Genomic DNA, 6,191 nt, shown 5'->3' on the forward strand with positions numbered 1-6,191 from the left:
GGTGGGGCCCTATACTAATTACTAGTTAGGCACACCTGCGGCTGGCCTATATAGGCCCAGGTGGTAACCTCACAAACATTTTGCAGAGAAGTACTGTGGGAACCCTGACAGTTGTGCCACAAGTTGATGCATTATGTACATTTAAAATCATCACTCCATGTCATCCTCAATAAATATATACCATGTGAAACCACAAGCCAGTCTGGTCCTGGTGCTCTAATAGGCACACTGGTGTAAGGGTGTCGATATACAACCAGCAAATACCCTTCTTACAACCATACAATTCTTTCAAACGCATTGAGTGGTTCTCAAACAGTGGTCCTTGAGGAGGGTTCCAGCAGGTGGTCCTCAGCTAAATGATGGAGAGTTGGTAACCAAATGGACCCTTATAGACTCTTGAGAGTGTAAAACGAAACCAAATGGACCAGTAATGGTCCATTTGGTTTCATTTTCCACTAAAATGACTTTGGTTCTAGAACTGCTCCTGTACTTTATTTTTTTAGGATGGTTTATATCAATAAAGCTAGACGGAAGGAGTTGGAGCTTGGTCTCGTTGCTGACTTCCCTCTGCAGGCTGTAATAGGTGACAATGGTTTGGCGGACCGATTAGAGACGATCAATAATCAATGGATAAGCCATAATATGTTAACTGTGTGGCAAAAGGTTGTGAGATCATGTGGTTTAAATTTTTTTTGTGAAACTTTTCAGATGGTGTGCCTTCGATACAGATTTTGCCCCAAATAGAGGCGACATAAGATTTAACATTTAAGTCATGGATAGAGAAAGATGTCACAACTTACATGTCATTTATACAAAGAAATGAAATCGATAGTTTCAGATCAATACAAGTCAAACATGGTTTGGAACAGGCTGACTTTTACAGATATCTCTATATCAATCAAGAATGTAAATTCAAAGAGTTTTCTGCAGTTGAATCAGAGTTGTAAGTCAGCCCTTACAGTGGAGTCAAGTAAATCCATCTCTGAGCTATATAGTGCCATTTCAGATGCTAAAAATGAAAGCACGTTGTACATCAAAGAGCTGGGAGAGGGATGCAGGAATTGTACTCTCAGAGGAAGTATGGGGAGGGATCTGGGAGTTCCAGTCTACCTCAACCTGTTCTATATGGACTGGAGAGAGCATTGTTGGAAAAATATTATTAGATATTTTAAGACCCTGTATCAGGAAAAATACAAAGGTGGTGATAGGCCGTTCTGGAGGCAGTGTGAGGCAAAGAAAGCCAACCACTTTCACATTTTCTGGGGGTGCCCCAAGTTGAGGGTGTTTTGGAACAATATTCACAAATCACTGTGTTCAGTATTTACTATTTAATACTCCAATACCTTTTAACTTCACAACCTTGTACCTGGGCCACATTGAATGTCTTAACCAGACAAGAGACACAAAGCTATCTGCAGGTGCTCTTGGCAGCCAGCAAAAAGCCAATAACAAGAAGATGGCTATCCCCAATCACACCCACAATGGACGATTGGCATGGAATAGTCCTGGATATTGTCAGAATGGAAAAATGTACATACATCCTAAGAACTAGACTAGACAATTTCTAACAACTGGATAGTACACATTGCCCCTCTGAGAGCAGACTTTGTGTGATCTCACTGAAATGTACACTCTGAAGCGATATTGCCCTGTTGCCCCTGTTAAGTGCTGACTTGATGCCATATGTGGGTGGGTGCGTGAGTGAGTGAGTGAATGAGTCAGTCAGTCAGTCAGTCAGTCAGTCAGTCAGTCAGGCAGGCAGGCAGGCAGGCAGGCAGGCAGGCAGGCAGGCAGGCAGGCAGACAGGCAGGCAGGCAGGCAGACAGACAGACAGACAGACAGACAGACAGACAGACAGACAGACAGACAGACAGACAGACAGACAGACAGACAGACAGACAGACAGACAGACAGACAGACAGACAGACCCTGGTCTAAAGTAAACACAGTGGTTTCTATAAAAACAGCTCAGATGTGGAAATGTTCCTGAAAATGAAATGGAATTATGGAATTTAGGTTCCAATTTTATATATAAATATATTTGTCTGTTACAGATCTTAGTGCGTGGGAGAGACGCCAGTGTGTGTCATTGTGGTGTGTTGTGTGCGTGCGTGCATGCGTGTGTGCGTGCGTGTGTGCGTGGGCATGTTGTGGTGACCCAGCCAGCATGTAGTAAGTAGTAAGCATCACGAGTGCCAGAGACAGACATAGAGACATATAGACAGAGACAGAGTGCCAGAGACAGACATAGAGACATATAGACAGAGACAGACATACTGTATAGACAGAGAGACAGACATAGAGACGTATAGACAGAGACAGACATACTGTAACAGAGAGACAGACATAGAGACATATAGACAGAGACAGACATACTGTATAGACAGAGAGACAGACATAGAGACATATAGACAGAGACAGACATACTGTATAGACAGAGAGACAGACATATAGACAGAGAGACAGACATATTGAGCGTTGCAGTCCCGCTCCAGACAAGCGGCCCGGTAGACAATTTCCAATTCATTTTTCCCATAGATGTTTCATAGAGTATTTATTTACTTGGATCGTGACAACTCATGACAACAAACACCATTTTTTGGGCCGAACAAATAATTAGAAAGTAGAAGAAAAGGGGCAGGGTACAACACTTTTTTGTTGTTGTTATTCTTCTTTATAATCATTTGTTCGGCCCAAAAAAATGTTTGTTGTAATGAGTTGTCACCATCCGAGTTAGCTTTGACCGAGGCTTACAGGTCTTTAAATAAATACTTTATGAAACGTCTATTGGAAAAATTAATTGGAAATGGTCTTCCGGACCGCTCGTCATCATGAAAGGGAACGGGACTGCAACGCTCTACAGGCTATAGACAGTGAGTGACAGAGATATTCACTTTGAGAGCCATGGATACACAGACAGACAGGCAGTAAAGAGACCAACAGCAGATGGCAAAGAGAGATGGAGAGAGAGAGAGAGAGAGAGAGAGAGAGAGAGAGAGAGAGAGAGAGAGGGAGAGACTGTGTGTGTGTGTGTGTGTGTGTGTGTGTGTGTGTGTGTGTGTGTGTGTGTGTGTGTGTGTGTGTGTGTGTGTGTGTGTGTGTGTGTGTGTGTGTGTGTGTGTAACGGAAGGTGACAGAGCGAGACATACAGTAATGGAGAGAGAGAGACAGTCTTTCTGTTCTGTTATTGTTTTGGACTATTTTTACTTCTCAGGTTTCTGTCAATTCTTTTCTCAACATATCATTGTCGTGTGTGCGTGTGTGCGTGTGTGCGCATGTGTGTGTGTGTGTGTGCGTGTGTGTGTGTGTGTGTGTGTGTGTGTGTGTGTGTGTGTGTGTGTGTGTGTGTGTGTGTGTGTGTGTGTGTGTGTGTGTGTGTGTGTGTGTGTGTGTTTAAAGCCATAGAATGAAGTGTGTGGTTAGCCAGTGGTGTAACCAGGGGACACATGGGCACCTCTCTCTCCATCTGTCTCTGTCTGTCTGTCTTAAAGTCCTCTAGATTCCCACAGTTGTCCTTGAAGCTAAACAGCGCCAGGCAAGATATTGTGCAATATCTCTCTCTCTCTCTCTCTCTCTCTCTCTCTATGTCTCTCTCTCTCTCTCGCGCCCCCTAGTGTGTAGGTTTATTTACAAACATATAATTACTAGCAACAACAGCAGATTGGGTGGTGACTGAGTGAAAACACACACACACACACACACACACACACACACACACACACACACACACACACACACACACACACACACACACACACACACACACACACACACACACACACACACACTAATTCATGCACATAACCACCTCCATCCACTCTTTTGCTAATGTAAACACATTCAAACACACACATGCACATATAATATACAGACTCAAACAGCCTTTCTCATGCACGATTTCTCTACTTTACACCCCCCCCCCCTGCGCACACACACACAGGCATGCGTGCGCGCGCACACACACGTCACACACACACACACACACACACACACACACACACACACACACACACACACACACACACACACACACACACACCACACGTGCACACGTGCACAAACACACTCACGCACGCACGCACACACACACACGATATATCATCCATCTCTATGCTCTTCTGTGGCCAAACAACAGAAACGCATGAGAACAAAATGAAAGCCGTGTGTGTGTGTGTGTGTGTGTGTGTGTGTGTGTGTGTGTGTGTGTGTGTGTGTGTGTGTGTGTGTGCACACGCACGCACACTCACGTCAAGTCGTTATGCAAATGCTTGTTTGTGCTTGTGTGTATATGTGTGTGCGTGCGTGTGTGTGTTTGTGTGTGTTTGGATTTTGTGGTTTTCATCAGGGGAAAATGAGAGAGGCAAAAAACCACCAGAGTGGAAGAGATGGAGACTTGCCAGAAGAGAAGAGAAGAGAAGAGAAGAGAAGAGAAGAGAAGAGAAGAGAAGAGAAGAGAAGAGAAGAGAAGAGAAGAGAAGAGAAGAGATGAGATAGATAAAGGGGCATGTAAGGAGAGAGACAGAGACAGACAGACAGACAGACAGACAGACAGACAGACAGACAGACAGACAGACAGACAGACAGACAGACAGACAGACAGACAGACAGACAGAAAAATGAGAGAACAGTGAATATTGACTTCAGGAAGTTACAGAGAAAAGCAGACATAATTAAATACAGATAAAGAATGAAAGCAACCCAGAGAGAGGAGGAAATACAGTACTGTAGTGTGAAAGACTGATCGAGGGAGAGAAAGAAATATGTGAATTGTGATGTGCAAATGTCATCTGCCATGCACAGTTCTGTGATGATGTCACTCTAAAGCCCAGTAATGCTTCTTCCAATGTCCGAACTTTTCTTTTGAAAGGGAGGTAATATAACTTCAAATTGACGTTGTTCTGAACTTCCGATGGGCGGTCTCATAACTTTGTTTATGGATTTCAAGATGTCCTGGCTGACTTGACTCTCTTTTAAGAAAGGCCCTGACTACTTTTTCAAAGAGTTTCTTTCATTGTAAAGGACAGACAAAACATTATGCTCTTCGTGATGTATTAATATCTCTGTTTGTGCTGATCTAGAATATACCATTTTAAACTCTGTCTTAATGTTATTCAGAACACCCATTAAAATGACAGTCAAAACAGGATACGACTTCATATGAGATTCAAACGGTATGCAATAATTATATTGACCAAATTATGAACTGATTATGAAATGCACCTATTTCATGGAAATAACTAATTTTCAACTGAATCCATTTTCAGTGGTCCATATAGTAACTAAGTACATTGTGAGCTTTAAAGAAATATCTTATGCCATTTTTGACGTTGTGACCTGGGACATTCTGTACTTTTCATTTTGGTACTTTTAAGTATATTTTGATGCTGATACTTTTTGTACTTACATTTTGAATACCAGAATTCTACTTGTAACGGAGTATATATATACGTACATTGCAGTATTGACACTTTTACTTAAGTAGAAAATGCTACTGCTTTTTTCACCACAGGGAAACGGAGGGAGCTGTGGTCTTCTCTCTGTAGCTCCAGAATTAATATGTGTAGGTGTTGTCATTAGGAGGTTTCCAGAAGTAATATAGGTGTAGGACGGTGTTGTCAGCAACTCAGCACCATTAGGAGGTTTCCAGACTTCTTTTGACATGAATCCCTATTCTGAACGGAACATAGCCGTTAGAAAATAACCGATCATAAATAGGCAATCTACAAGCTCTATCACGTGAGGCGTTTTGAGCTACAGTATAGTAGACATGAGCATCGTGCCTGTCACAGACACGCGCACCTGACAGCGAGAGTCAAAACACATCAAACCTGCCCTATCACTAATTTAACGGTGATTTAAAAGCTAATCCTGGATCAGCCAGCCTAAACAGTTCTCTTGTATCCCAAGAGATGAGATAAGGTTCCCCAACGTGTGGTCTGATGGTTCTGTTGGCTGAAGCTGAGTGGTAGTAAAACCATGGATGTTTCTTGAAGCTGTTATAACTCATCCAGCGGTTTAGACCTGAGAATAACAGTAGTTGAAGAGATTGCTTAGAGACAGTCTGTGTCTGTCTCAGGTCCAAACCAGGCTGTATTTAAATCTCTGCAGCTGGACTGCACGGGAGAGAGAGAGAGAGAGAGGCCATCTATCACTCATCACACATTTAGACATACGGTAGCTGAACTTATACC

This window comes from Protomyctophum bolini (genome assembly GCF_963924005.1).
Source record: "Protomyctophum bolini genome assembly, chromosome: 5".
Lineage (NCBI taxonomy): Eukaryota > Metazoa > Chordata > Actinopteri > Myctophiformes > Myctophidae > Protomyctophum > Protomyctophum bolini.